The 16,017-nt window shown below is 46.6% G+C and overlaps 1 long non-coding RNA gene across 2 annotated transcripts; it reads right to left on the reverse strand.

Moving 5' to 3' along the window:
* Positions 1 to 325: 325 nt before the first annotated feature.
* LOC135830751 (uncharacterized) lies at positions 326 to 15,331 on the reverse strand. Of its 2 annotated transcripts, XR_010556102.1 has the most exons (4): positions 15,234 to 15,331; positions 12,885 to 12,983; positions 7,399 to 7,837; positions 7,058 to 7,180 (listed from the first exon to the last, which is right to left on the reverse strand). It is a non-coding gene; the product is annotated as an uncharacterized LOC135830751 (long non-coding RNA). The 2 variants fall into 2 exon arrangements; XR_010556103.1 differs by lacking the exons at positions 7,058 to 7,180; positions 7,399 to 7,837 and adding an exon at positions 326 to 418.
* Between the last annotated feature and the right edge of the window lie 686 nt (positions 15,332 to 16,017).

Consider the following 16,017-nt stretch of genomic DNA (forward strand, 5'->3'; position numbering starts at 1 on the left):
CACAACCGGGTCCGTCGGCGCGAGGATTTTTCCAGCCTGGCTCGGTCCAGGAAAATTAATCTGACTGTCCCAAGTGCACTGGCACGCCTATTCTATCTGAGACACTCTGTTCTCAGTCCTTGCTTCCATACCTCACTCGTTATCCGGTTCACATCTGGCTGCGGCCAACTACCCTTCACTACCCTTCACTTTGTGTGTTGTCGCTATTGCTGTCTATGTCTCTGTGTGTGCGAGAACGAGTTTCTTTTTCTCGATGGTACAGTGCAAGCACAGAACATAATCGTCATGGTTCATGACACCCTATTATACTCTCCTTTACCTCACTCTTGATGCCACAGTCCGCCCCTGCAGCGAGCAGCGCTTGACACACATCGATTTTTTCTCCCCGGGCAGCAACGTGCAACGGAGTGTTGCCATCCTGGAAGGAGAGACAAGAAACAACAGTACCAGAAAACGTTCTTGATACGTCTTATTGTAGATCACAGTCACAATTGCAGATCAAAACAAAACAGTCCAGAGTGGAATGCAACAGTTGGTTGATACGGTATTACTTGTCTGGCACTGCCGTGGACATGGAAATCCGGTCGCACGTCTAGCGGTCCCTGAGCGCTGTCCATGCAGCCTTGACTCGGTATGCGTAGTCTACGTACACACATGCAGCGCGCTGGTCGCATCGGATCAACACGTGCACTGTATGCAACGTTCTGTACTCGCTGAGGGCGCCGGTCCCAGTCATTCGCCTGGATTTCCATGGCCAAGACAGTATTTTCATTGCATGATTGCCATTAGTGTACAGACATACATGTATGTCATAATGTCTTATCAGTGTGTTGTTATACAAATTGGATTAACGCCCAGGATGTGGTAGGAATGCGGCTAGACGTACACATATGCAAGTGCAGTGATGTAATTAGAACTGGTCCAGGGTGACAGCTTTGCACTTTAGGTCGGATTTCAACACTCACAACCGTACTTGCTCACTGCCTTCATCTGACCCCTTTCGGGTAATTCAGGAGCAACTTTGAAGTTTGGGTTTTTGCACCCTTCAAAACGAAAATTGTAATTTTTTATCCCATATAATATTATGTTGTTCTTTTTATCAAACTGGCAGTGTAAATAGTGAAATCCGGCCAAGTCGACGTGGCCACAGATTCGTTGTATATATTTCGTACGGTATGATCTACAGAGAAGTTGACGTCTACTTAATCTGCCGTGGGCCAAACCAAGCAGAGTTGCCCATGCACTCTGTCAACATGTCGGAGACGTCAGGTTGACATAGAGCGTCGCAAGAAACAAAATGAGTGACGTGACGCACAGAAATCTTAGCTTCTGTGCTTCTGTGCTTTGCTCCCGAAACCAGTCTGTGCAGCTAGTGCACTTACACCCGGCGTGTGAGTTCATGCATGGAAATCCGGTATGCACGGCTGCAATGCTCTGGGTCCTGTTGTTTGCACAAGCTGCTATCTGCAAGAACGGAGCCTTCGCTGTACTAGCCAAAAGCGATGTATGACACAATGTAGTTCGGTATGCTTTTCGGTTTACGGCTCGTGCACCCGAAGTTCTCCTGTCTACTCCCCCCGAAGTCATTCCAAGTTCTTGTACTTCGACATAATAGGGAGGTTTCGCTCTACGTAATTACGTATGAAAATCCGTATGTCGTACGCGCCGGGGAGCGAGGGCAACTTTCATACGTAAATCTCTCTACGGATTTTCGTAGGAAAGCTCTTTCCCACGTTGGGTCCTCCGTATGACTTTTCGAAATATTTTTCGCATTTTCCGGATTTATCCATGGCAACGTTCAAGCCGCGCGAAACACAAGGCACAAACACCGTACACCACATGCAAAATAAAATGGAAACGCGGTTTCGGTTCGTGGTGCATGCAGTGGGCGCATGCAGCCAACGCAACTCCAAAGCAACAAGGCGTGTTCAGCAGTCGTGGAGAAATCACGTAGAGCGAAACCCAACAGCGTTGTTTTTTCGTAGGAAAATTACGTGCAGTTCCTACGTTTTTTTCATACGTAATTCCGTAAAGCGAAACCTCCCCAATGGCAGCTCATACGTGTAATAGATGGAACACAGATATTGTTCCGTCTGCACCTGCTCAGGGGAACGATTCTGGCGTAATGCGTCTCTTAAGAGTATACCAATCTTGTATACAATGGGAATGTGGGCATTTAAAAAAATAGACACAACACCCTGGGTCAAAGATCTGCGCACATTACAGCTGTGCGGAGGCAGCATATGAGACATTGTCCGGTCATGACAGGATTCCTCTTGGGTAAAGGTATGTTAATTTTGCAGTGTAACAACAGAACAGGATCCGCATGGTTCATGACACTCTAAATACGGTTATTTACGATATTCTGGATGTTATAGTCTGCTCCTTTAGCGAGCAGCGCTTGATACATCTCATGTACACTTGTACCTCGGTTATCCAGACCCCGAAATCACGGGCATTTCAGGCTACCGGTAAAACTTTGGGCGAGTTTCAGTGGAAATGATACTACTCTTTCTGTAATTCTTGTGGAAATAGTGGTGACATATGCCATATTTATGGCCATTCCTCGTCAAAATGTATGTGACTCGGAGTTACGGACATTTCGAAGTTACGGGCAGTGCCGGGATAAACAAGTTATGAGTGTACAGTAAAAGCTGGTGTAAGCGACCTTTGTCTTTAGCGACCACCTGCTCGCAAAGGGGAACTTCTCCCAAGAATCAAAATGTCAGGGTCCGTAGAGTTTTGGGCGCTGAGTCGAATGGTGAAGGTCCCACTTCGATCAGACCAAGCGTTCTTGAGATTTATCACTTTGAAATTGTCCTTTTGGGGGACGTGCCGTGACGTCATGCGGCCGCGCCCCCCCCCCCCCCAAACGCCCTTCTACGTCATTGAGACTTGAGTGCTTGGGCCGAGATCAGAGCACAAGCTGAATTTGTGTTGGAAAGTATAGTTTGAAGAAGAAGCCAGCAGAATGAGCGATTCTGAGGCATCATATGACCTGGACTGCTTGGGTGAGCCTGACCTGGAAATGTTTGGTTTCGGGCGAGAGCTGAAATTTTCAGAAATGGAGTTGGCGGCGCAAGCGGAGGCTGATTTTTGAAGTGAGCGAGGACGAGGCAGAAATGACTGCAGTAGGTGACGTGGTGTGGCCTCCGATGAACCGGCTGGGCAATACCGAGTGGTGTGAGTGCAGTAAGTGCCGTGCAATGCCAGAACGGCTCGATTGTATCTGCTGCCAGGACGCAGCCATTACTCTGGAGAGGACACGGGAGCACGGAGTTCGATGTGTTGTGGAGATACCAGACTTTGAGAGGATCGTGCTCCACCAGCAGGTTTTGGCTACCGCTTGCCGAGGGTACTTCGAGATGAAGCAGCAGCCAAAGCAGCTATCAGACAAACCTGACAATAGGTGAGTGTTTGAACAATCTAGAGCTCTACGTACTGTACAAAATCGAATCGTTCTCTTCACACCCTGAATTGTGAAAAGTTTGTGTTCGTCTAGTCCCCTCACCCAATGATCCAGGTACATGAAGTTTGCTACATAGCAGGGCAAGCATTTTCTCCATACATGTCGTACTTGCGCTGTACGAGCATTTGATATAAAAGTGCATGATACCTCCCTTGGCCTTAGCATTGTGGCGATACATTATCACCTCAGGTTGTCATTATACTTGTACAAAATCACATTTGAGAAGTTCCCTCGTATTTCACCCAGCTGTGTATGCGCACACACCACCATATTCGTTGCAGTCTAGCACTGGCAGCAGCATGCAGTGCATGGTATCCTATTATTAGCATGATATCATCCTGTTCAATGCACAAAAAGCTCTCAGTCATTCGTGATTGTGAATACGATTTGTGCACATGTGCGCTTGCACCCCCCCCCCCCCCCCACACACACGCGCTTGCGTGCACACACGGACAAAAACGTGTGTGTGTGTGTGTGCACAAATGGTCATGCTCCCCCACCCCCACCTCCCCGCACACACCTCCCCCGACATACACTCTCTCCATTTCTCCATCTCTCTCTCTCTCTCTCTCTCTCTCTCTCTCTCTCTCTCTTTCTGGCTCTCATCTGCATCCACACCGAGCAGAACACAACAAAAGAGCTGAACATTGTTGGTATTTGGACTATCTTCTGTTCTTGAACTGCAGGCCGCTGCGCTATGCAGCTTAACATGCTGTTCATACATGGGAAACTGGGCAGGCATGTCCGTTGTCGGATTCCGTCCTGCGCCGTCAACGTCATCCAAGAAAAGTATCCCAATCCTGAAGGTAAATTGATACAAGCACAACATAGAAAATTCCCATGCTACGAACCTTCTGAATAACGACATTCAATAGGGCAAGATAATAATTATGTTGCTATAATGTGAGTTGTTGTCATGTGTGCGCTTTCTATTTTATGGATGTTTCTAGCAGAGCCATATCAAGGGTTCAGAGAAGTGGAGGACGAACCGGTGCAATGGCCAGATCACTAACCTGTAAGTAAATATTACTAAATGTTGTATTTGGCTGTTCACTACCCTGACTGCTTACATGTATATTGAATTCGAACTTCTCCCATTGGCAGAAAATTGTGTACACTAGGCCACCTAGAATTAATTCGTTGCTTCGGGTCACTTCACTCACCCGTACCAGGGTCGGTCTGGTTAATTTTATATTTTATTTTATTTTTTTGGGTTTACGTCCATGTGCATACATGTACATCGAATAGCTTTTGTCCACCTAGCCAGTCGATCAAATCTGACTGTAGTGTAGATAATCCAGTGCAGTCATTGTCCCATCAGATCCAGGTCCCCTCCAGGACCAGATATTGGCCTCGCTGGCAAACGAGTCTGACGAGCAGCTCTCATCTTGAAAACTTCTGTAAATAGCGACAAGGTGGCGGATCTGATGCTGTTTCAGGACCGATTGCGGATCGGAGATAGAAGACAACGTCGTCACCAAGCGCTGCATCCTGTCATTTGGCTAGCCGTTGTTGCTTCTGAGGTCGATATCTGGACTGCTATTATTACTAGGGTCGCGCCTGTACATAGTGTAGTCTGTACATTTGCATGCACTATAAAAAAAAACATTGCGGTCGGGTGAAAAAAGACGGTCGGTCGGGTGACCCGAAACAACGAATTAATTCTGGATGGCCCTATTAGCACATTTTTTTGAAGTGCCGGAATTCCATGTATTCGTATTTTGTAAATGCTGCATGCTACTCGGCAATAGAAGCACTCAGATACACAAAAGCACATTGAGAAATTACGCACCTTGTGTTTATTCCTTGCCCATCCTAGATCGCAAGCGTTCTACAATGTCAGTCTTCTGTGGAGGTTCTTGTCGTGGTATTGGCAAGTGTGGACGCTGAGGCAAGCTGGCAACATCCAAGTTGCGACGTGCAACTTTCACAACATCAGCCATTAGCTACTCCACGAACTGGTAGCTCTTGCGGTCATACATTTTCTTTGCAACATAATCTCCTTTCTGCCGAGAAAATTGCACCTTGTATCTCTCCTGTCCTGATGCTGTCTTGCTGTGCTGCCGTCCAATATTGGAGTTATGGTCCAGAGCTGCCAACTGAGTTCGGGCGATCATGCCGTCCACAGAGAAGTGTATTCTCTTTTTGGGTCATACTTCGTCATGACGCTGTGATACACCTGCACAAGGGCACACGTATGAAAGAAGCAGTGATTATTTTATTTTTTGGTGGTGGTGGTGGTGGTGGTGGGGGAGGGGGGGTTGTATGCAGCTACTTACAGTCCATTCACAGAGCCCTGGCTCTGGCGAGCTCCCGTATTTGGCGATTTTTCAAGATTTTATCGTACACAGTGCAGTGCTGCGAAGTTTGAAATTTGAAAAAGGGTCCAAAAAGGGTACCTGAACTGGGGTTCGAACTGTACAATGCACTGTTGCAGGCAGGATCAAACGGCCTGGATTTTGATGGTCTTTCCCAATTCAGTGCTCTTGGGGCAAAACCTGGCCGAAACACTATTCTTGTCACGGCTTGCTTTTTGGAGAAATAGACTTTAGAAACATAAATGGAAGAGGATTCCATAGGGGATTGCAGAAATAAATTCTAAAAAAAACTCAACATTTCACCCATTTATGGCCAAAAGCTAGAAGTCCATCTTTTTCTGAATGGACTGTAGGCACCCTAGTATGTGCACGAAGAAAGTCAGAACCTGCATGTATGTGTAATCCATAATAGTACTTTCATTTTGGGCGCTCGGTTTTTGCGATACACGTCATTGCCACCCCAAATTCTTCTATATAAGGGGTTTCTGTGCCCGCTTTGGGCATTTTGCCACCCCAACTGGCTCCTATATATGGCGGATTTGACGTTCTCGCATAACCTCTATAGAAGTGTTGCTGGCATGTTGTGGGTGTGTTGTCGTATTGGAATCTCACCTCCAGTAATCCCGTGTGGCAGAATTTAGCCAGCCCTGCCATGTCCCGATGCTCATGGCGAAGTGCCAGACATCAAACTGGTGGCAAATAGCAGGATTCTGGCGCATCTCGACCTTGATGCTCGGGCTTCTGTCCGTCACGATGGTCCCAACGGACAAGACTTCCTGGCACCTGGCCAGAACTCGCTTGAAGCCGAGCTTCTCCATGGCAACGGAACTTGTTGTCTCGGTACACTGGACAACTTCGAAGTCGACAATGAGACTTAAGTTTGTGTCCATGAACGTGTATGTCCCAAACTTAGCAGAGTACCCTGGGCTATCACATCTGCCATCGCCGCTGAGTGTGAGCTTGTGGCCCGGAATTCACAAAATATACAGTTTTCAATGTGAGAGAAAGAGAGAGAGAGAGAGAGAGAGAGAGATAAGTGGGGGGGGGGTCTAAATGAAACACGTGGTATAGGAAACAGAGTGTTGGGCATCTATAAATTCACCACTAAATGAATTGGAGCATGTATGATAGCAGTTACACTGGAAAGGAATATCCACAGATCAAGGTATCCATGTTCAATTCGCATCTAGAATTCACCAACCTTGAAGTAATGTCATCACACGCACCGTTTCTGCTGCCCAAGCCGCCTGGATTATGGGCAGGACAATTTATTTCTAGTACTTGTAGTATGCAGTGGAGCCGATGGAGTTCAACTTCAAGAAGGTGGCAAATGCTGAGAACTTCTCGAAGCATCCACCACAGAAGATAATGGCAGCCACTACACGGATGTTGCCTGTAATGGAGAGAGCAAGAACATACAATCGTTCATCCATCATAACCAGATTTCGTTTGTTTATTTTCGTTGTTGCTGTTGTTGCTGTTGCTCTGTTTCTTTGATACATGTGAGCGAGTTATGCCGGCATATGTAACAGGATTGTGAAATTGAGGAGAGAAATCATTTGGCAATGCCACATTTTCACTGGAAATATTTAGCTTCGGCTCTAAGCTTACCGATTGGTTGTTTGGGTGGGAACGCCTCTTGTGAACGCCAAGTAACGGGACATCTGCGTTTACAGGTCAAGTGGACAGTGACCATGGTACCACACCTTGACTTTGTCTGATGAATAACAGGATCTCCACAGTCAGGGCAAAAGCTAAGAAGGCGATTCAGGGATGTGGTTGACACCAGGTGAAAATCGTATCTGCTATCCAGATCATCATCTTCGTCTTCTTCATCCCCTGACTCGTCAGCGGATGAAGATGCAGCTGACATGCTATGGCTGTACAGAGGTGAATCCTCAGACGCTTCAGATGTGACGGTTGATGCAGACGTCGGTACCTTCAAGATGGCTGGTTTCGATGGGGTCACATGTGGACTTGGCTGCAATGTGGGTCAGGTGGGGTGATTTTTGTCGGTGTTCTTGGATCCTGTGGTGCATGATGGCTTGGTCTGAAAGAATAGAGAAAGTATCCAAAACCAGAATACAGATATTGGACTTATTTGCATACTACAAGAGGGATCGGTGTGGCCGAAAGACCGCTTGGGGACAGTTGTGAGGATTGATACTTGTAGTTACTACATGATTTTACAAATTGTGTAGGACAGTGTATGGACGGACCTGGTGCACCGAAGACGAGCGGTATTATGGCACGTGCCCAAACATCAGGATATTATGCTTTGTTGAGCAAGAAGATCCAGAAATCACCAAATTATGCCAGAAAAGACCGGTTGGGCTCCTATTGGCTCCAAATAAGGTCCAATTGGGACCCTGTTGTGCTACATATACATTGCTGCGTGCAGAATGAGTAGCCGCGCACGCCCTGAAAGTCCCCATTTGGCTCCAAAATTAGACCCGCTTGTGCCAAACTGGCGCCTTGGTCTGCTTTATGCAGTGAATCTGCTGAAATATTCCCTGCAATGCCCTTTCCGTAAAAGTTGGGGGGGGGGGGGGTATCTGAAGAGTGTGCCGGCATTATCCGTTGATGACTACATGTGTCGTGAATGGCACCATGAATACAAGTTTGGCTGCATGTGTCCACATAAATATTATTGCTGTCATGATAAAGCTGTGTTCACAACTGGCGCGTGTACGCGTGAAACCACGGGTTTGTGCGCATTTTTGCTGGATTTTGGGGCGCCATACGTACGGAAACGCGCCAAAATGGAAATTCCAACATGTTGGAAGGTTCAGCGCGTATCAGGCGCGTACCAGCGTACATGCCAGTCACTCTGACTGGCGGGGTCAAAAAATTAGTACTCGAAGGTGTCGCACGCGCTAAATGCGACTGGGATTGCTGTTTTTTTGTGAAAGGCTGAGCGCGCGTTTGGGCAAGCATGAACTGCAAGCGTACCGCGTCCATGCGCCAGTTGTGAACACAGCTTTAGTGTCCTGTTTATGAAATCAGCGATCGTGGTGTGCTCATATCAAATTGCAAAGGCAACAAAAATAATTGGTTCACCGACTTACTGTAATCACACAAATGTTCCGCTTGCACGTCAACAATTTCCACTGGCTGTTGCTCCATGTCCGTCTGGATGTCCTGCAGCGTGGCCTGGGAACCCACACTCACAAATTCCCTCGCCACATCAGAGGCACACTTCAAGCAAACTTTCCGGTGACCTTCCCACCTGGAGGGCGGTGGGTCCGTTTGGACAGCAACGGACACGAATGCATCTGGCTCAAGGATCTCCGAGTCTTCTTCGACTGGTGCAATTATTATTTTCGACAGTACCGGTACAGGCGCTGCGGGTGGTGGCATCGGTTGCAGCTCCAGGTAGCGCTGGTACAGCCGCTCTTGCTCCTCTTTCTGGAAACCATCAAAACAGCAATCGCAAACAGGCTCACCGATCGCGCCATTGCATAGAGAATTAAGTCTGAGAAACAGTAGTTCTAATGCCGTCAGCCTGAGAGATTCTGAAAAGCTTCACACTCCTTACCACTGCAACCATGCATTATTTGGAAACGAAAGAACTACATGTAGCGTCTCATGAAATATTGCACTCACCTCTGCTTCGGAATCCTTTGCAGCTTGCAGCTTGTTCGGGTGATGCTTCGCAGGAGGTTCTGCGTGCGGGAAAACACACGACACAGCTCCATGCACCAGCATCCGCCGCGAAGGAGTGACCAAAACACGAGCCTTGAAGTCTGCCTGAAAAGACTCCTCCGCGAAATGGCTCGCGCACACAAACGAAGTCGTTCGGAAACTGTCAGGTAGATTGTCTCTTTTGACAGCGGCTACCCATTGCTCCGCCAAGCTGTCGTCCTTGGGAAACCGGTGCAGACTTATCCCAGGAGGGCTGCCGGTATGGTTATTGCACCCAACAACACAGCAAGACGGCATGATGAGCGCGAATACCCTCTTCTTCCATGCACGAACAGGAAGAGATACGAAATTCCAGTATTTCTAGATCCGGCCACAAGGTCACCAAGTCTCAATGACGTCACGGGTTTGTGACGTCACGGCACGGCCAAAAATGGACAATTTGAAAGGTGATATATCTCAAGAACGCTTGGTCTGATCGAAGTGGGACCTTCACCATTCAAAATCAGTGCCCAAAACTCTACGGACCCTGAAATTTTGATTTTGGGAGACGTTCCCCTATAATGACCGTTTTTTCATGCACGGACAGTTCTATACAGAAACTGCACCGGATACAGCGACCACCTACCTTGCGCGACCAGTGACCGACTTTTTGTGTACAAAGTGCCATATTGGACCTTCACACAGCGACCAAAACTAACCAAAAGTGCCATCTTGGCTGGTAAAGTTGAATGCAACAGGGTTGAAGTGCACTCTGAAGCAAGTGGATCCAGACAGCTGAAGTGACAAGTGACAGTGCAGAATGCGCTGCATGCACTCCAGTGAGGTGTGCTGTGCCTGCACAAAAGTAGTCTACGCTCCACACCTGTCAATATGAGTACATGGAAGTACAATCATGCACATGTATGCTTAATCCGATATACTACGAATGTATGGGACCTGGTTCTAAAGACCACCTGGCTTTAACGACCGCTTTTGCTTGCACCGTGGGGTGGTCGCTTAAACCAAGTTTTACTGTTTTTCAAATTGTCGGATCATTGTGTCGTTGTACAAATCGGATCAACGCCCATGATGTGGTACGAATACAGCTAGAGACGTACACATATGCAAGTGCAGTGATGTGATCGGAACTGGTCCATGGTGCCAGTTTTAGGTCGCATTTCAGTAAAAAGAATTGTACTTCAAAGTACTTGGTCATTGCCTTAATCTGATAACTCCCGGATGATTCAGCAGCAATTTTGGAGTTTGCGTTTTATGTTTTTTTTAAGATTGGGAGAACTTCAAATTTCAAAGAATCAGTTGAGGAAGTGAACTGCCTGAAAAGCTTAAAAGTGCCAGACCCACCAGGACTGGAATCCGGGACCTTGATTGTTGTGGGCAATGCTCTAACCATCCCAGCTATTAGACCAGGCCGAAAACAGAAGGCGCTGACAAGTTGTTCACCCCAAAGGCAGCTCACAACACGTGCCACGCATACTGATGACTCCTGGGTCTTTTTTTCCTCCCCAAGGGACCAACCGAGGTCAGTTCTGGAATATGCTACCAGAAGTGAAGGAAAGTAATTATTTTTTATAGGATTGGAAAAAACATTTAATTTCAAAGGATCAGTCGGGGAAGTGAACTGCCTGAAAAGAGATAAAGAAATGTCCAACACACCAGGACTCAAATCCGGGATCTTGTTTGTCATGAGCAAGGCTCACAAATCACTTCCTTTCACCTCTGGTAGTACGTTCCAGAAACCGACCGTGGTTGGTCCCCCGGGGGAGGGAAAAGACCTAAGCGCCATCAGCACTGATGTGTGGCACGTGTTGTGAGCTGCATTTGGAGTGAAACACTTGTCAGCGCCTTCTGGGTTCGACCTGGTCCCATAGCTCACATGTTCAGATCATTTTGTTTTCAACACGACTGATCACATAGCATGGGGCTGTGTTCCCCAAAATAAGTTAAAGAAAACGGACAAAAAAAATTGAACACCAACAGGAACATAATAAGCAACAAGCGCACAGGAGGGACGTGAGAAATGGCAAATAAGCTTGCAACATGTTTAGAGCAATGCTCATGACAAGCAAGGTCCCGGGTTTGAGTCATGGTGGGTCTGGCATTTTTTTCTCTTGCCAGGCAGTTCACTTTCCCGGCTGATCCTTTGAAATGGAAAATTGTAATTTGTTGCCGTGTCTGTAGTTTTGTTGTGTTTAGAACCAGGTCCCATACATCCATGTCACATTGGATTGTGTTCATACATGTACATGTACTTCCACGCAATCATATTGACAGATGTGGAGCCTAGACTACTTTCGGGCAGGCAAAACACACCTCACTCAAGTGCGTGCCGCCCATCCTGCACTGTCACTTCTCTTCACTGCAAGCACTTGCTTCGGAGCGCATTTCAACCCTGTTGCAGTCAACCCTGCCAGCCAACATGGCACTTTTGGCAAGTTTTGGTTAGTTTTGGTCGCTGTGTCAACAAGGCACTGGTACACTAAAAGTCGGTCGCTGGTCGCGTAAGGCAAGTGCAGTTTCTGGGTAGAACTGTCCGTGCATGTGTAAACGCTCGTTAAAAGCAGACGGTCGCTAAAAGCAGAGGTCGCTTACACCACGTTTTGCTGTATAGTGAAATCTGGCCAAGTTCATACGTTCGCAGATTTGTAGTACATGTCTAGTATGGTATTACTTATGATTTCCAGAAAAGTTACCGTCAACTGAATCAGCCATGGGCCAAACCGAGCAGAGTTGCCCATGCACTCTGTCAACATGTTGGAAACTCACAACGTCTCCGACAGGTTGATATAGACCGTCGCAAGAAACAGATGAGTAACGTGACGAACAGAACTCTTAGCTTCTGTGCTTTGCTCTTGAAATCAGTTTGTGCAGCTAGTGCACGCACACCCGGTGTGTGAGCTCATGCATCGAAATCCTGTATGCACAGCTGCAATGCTCTAGGTCCTCTTTGCACAAGCTGCTATCTGCAAGGACGGAGCGTGCGCTGTACTAGCCTGCAGCGCTGTATGATACAATGTAGTTCGGATTGCTTTTCGGTTTCCTGCTCATGCACCCGAAGTTTTCCTGTCTACTCCTCCCGAAGTCGTTCCAAGTTCTTGTACATCGACATAATAGCAGCTCATACGTGTAATGGATGGAATACAAAATTTAATATTTTCCGTCTGCACCTGCTCAGGTGAACGATTCTGGCGTGAAGGCTTTTTCGATGAATATATCAATCTTTAAAGCAATGGGAATAAGGCCAATTTTAAGAATGATAGACACAAAACCCCTAGGGCAAAGATCTGCACACATTACAGTGTTGTTGAGGCAGTACATTGAAAAGTGTCTAGTCATGACAGGATTCCAATAGGGTAAAGGTCAGGGAAACACAAGATTTTTTCTTTCTAAATCGTACAGTGTAGGCACATAACATGATCATTATGGTTCATGGCACTCTACATACTGTCCTTTACCTCATTTCTACTGTTATAGTCTGCCCCTGCAGAGAGCAGCGCTCGACACACATCGATTGTACCTCTTCGGGCGGCACTGTGCAACGGAGTGTCGCCGTGCTGGAAGCACAGGCAAGAAACAACAGTCCAGAAAAAATGTTCTTGATAAGTCTGATTTTAGATCGCAGTCACAACTGTAGATCAAAGCAAAACAATTCAGAGTGGAATTCAACAGTTGGTGGATATGGTACTACTTGTCTGGTATTTACATTGCATGATTGCCATTAGTGTATTTCATATTTTCTTATCATTGTGTCGTTATACAAATTGGAAGTAACTCGTGTAGTCTTCTCGCGTTCTCGCTCCACATATACTGGCACACACAGAGACATAGACAGCAATAGCGACAACACACTAAGTGAAGGGTAGTTGGCCGCAGCCAGATGTGAACCGGATAACGAGTGAGGTATGGAAGCAAGGACAGAGAACAGAGTGTCTCAGATAGAATAGGCGTGCCAGTGGATAGCAGAAATAGGCCATGATGCAGAACCACTTGGGACTGTCAGATTAAATTTCCTGGACCGAACCAGCCGGGATAATACCCTCGCGCCGACGGACGCAGTTGTGAGGGAAAAAACCGGGTGTATATCCCCAATGGCGGTTAGCCATCATGTAGGCATGACAAGCACTTCACGGCAAAAAGGGATAAAAAAGCAATGATAAGATGCACAGAAATGAAGGGTGGGAGGGCAGGGACACTGGTGAAACTCAAAACTGACTGAAGAAGTCAGGAAAAGAAAGGACAATAAAAAACACACCAGATGCCATATTTGCAACTGAAAACGTTTCGTTTCGCGAGAAATCATTTCTCACCTATCTCGCTGCGCTCCATCGGCGAGAATACAACTACTCTCCTCTGGAGGGAGTATGGAATATTGCATACCTACACTGTTTTACGTATTGCATGGTTGGTAGGATAATGAACCAATATCTTCTTTAAAAAAATATTGATATTAATTTTACGTATGGGCGTTACTGTACGTATCGAGTATAGTTTACTGGGTAAAATCAGTACATATGCATCCCTGTGCACTACACTCAACACTGTCCTTTTATCTTATCCTTGATGTCTTTCTCGGCACCGGCATCGAGCAGAGTTTGGCATGCATCCACCTTACCCTCCCTGGCAGCATAGTGCAATGGTGTGTCGCCATGAACTAGGGCCAATCATATAGTTGGCCAGGCATCATATCAAGACAAAGTTATTCGTTTACGACGAACTCCTGCACGGCGAACTTTCGTGAAGATGAACTAATTTCAAGCGTGATTTGAACAACATCAGCGTGTAGTACGAACTTTCGGTCCCCGTAGGTCCGCTGGCTGTAGTTTTTTTCGATAGTCCAGGCCTCTTGTACTGGCAAAACATGTAACAAGGCGGAGGATATGCTGCCATGAATCCATTGCACATTGTACTTACCTGTTGCTGGGTTATTTTATGAAAAAATGCTCTAAATTTGCCATAGCATGCACCTTCACATAAATACAATCCATATAATTTGCATATCAATTTGTTGTAGAATCTGGATAAGAAGAACTCCGGATAAGACAAACAAACTTGTTCGGTTCTTTGAAGTTTGTCCTAAGGAGGTTTGACTGTACATGCAAAGTAGCATAGGAAAGCCTTAAACAGTGCGCAAGGAAGACGACCTGTGCCCAAGGAGTGTGTATTCCAAGCTCAGTAGACTGTGTAACTTAGTGCACACACAGAAGCAGGATATGTGTACGGAAGTGTCCAGAACAAAGCTGGCGGGAAACTTCCAAGCGCCGATGCAATAACTCGGAGGATCCTCGCGCCAATGTGTTCGATGGAAACCGGTGGGGCACTAGCTTGGCAAAGTTCCAGAGTCACGAGACCCTGCAATATTGAGAAAAGTAACGTTCCGCCAAACCTTCTCTTGACTATGAGCGTACCCTAAGAATGGAGTAACGTGATACTTATAGTTTCCTGAGTGACAGAGAGAGTTCATTAGCCATTATATTAGGTATGCTCACAGCAGAAAAGTAGTGCAAGTAACTTTATTGTTGTGGTCCTGTACCAACTTAAATCCTCTAGCAGGAACGGTGGAACTGGCCCAGTTGGTCAGACTACAGCCGGACCAACTGTTTGACCATCAATGCAAGGCTACTGCCGAGGAGGTCATGTGTTGCCGCTATTTCAAACAGAAAATATCAAAGACTACGGTATTGCTGGATCGACCAAAAACTGACTCTGCTCGTCCTGGCTACTCTTCAGGGAAATATTTCGCTGTGATTATTTAGTTAGCATCAGAGCTAATGATCCACACATGATATCTTCCTGTGCTATTTTACCTGGTCACAGTAGTTGACGTCAGCTCCACTCTTCACAAGTGCAGCGATCCTCTGCAGATCACCTTGTAGTGATGCAGATAGAAGATTGTGAGACATCTACAAGGGAAAAGGGAATCAGCGAACGTACAGAAGAACTTTCAAACCAATTGCATGATCCATATTGTAGTATCACGTGACTTCTCCAGTTCTTTGCATCCTCTCGTTTCAATTAAAGATGCACTACCAGTTCCTACCAGTTCTTACAATGCCCATTCTGAACTATACATACCCAAGATGATCTTGATCATTATGCTGTGGGTCATAACTGATGCCTGTGTTGATTTATCAGAGGAAAAGAGTACCAAGGAGCTACAAGTTACCCTATAATATCCGCTAACAGTATCCGATTGGTCAGTGTTGTGCAATGTTATCGCATGAGCTGATTGTTTAGTAACTGCAGTGGTGTTAGTGGATATTATAGCGTAACCTGTAGTTCCTTGGTCCTCTGTTCTTCTTATAAATTAATTATTGGCTCTCCACTTGAGTCTTATTCTGTGTTTGTTGGAGATTTTATTTGTTGGCACGTACCCGGTGCTCATTAGTGCAAACTAGCTCGATGCACAAACGAGCCGAGTTTCTGGCGAGCAAGCTAACGAGTACCCGGTGAGATCCTTTCAACACTAATTGTTAATCCCGGCCCACCTGGCTAACACGACGGAAGCAATAACCCACATCTGTGACGCATGTCCGGGATTGAACGCCCCCGATGGCACCATTGTTATGTCCATGGATGTAGTCGGGTTAT

The sequence above is a fragment of the Sycon ciliatum genome, unplaced genomic scaffold (genome assembly GCF_964019385.1).
Source record: "Sycon ciliatum unplaced genomic scaffold, ocSycCili1.1 SCAFFOLD_1439, whole genome shotgun sequence".
NCBI lineage: Eukaryota > Metazoa > Porifera > Calcarea > Leucosolenida > Sycettidae > Sycon > Sycon ciliatum.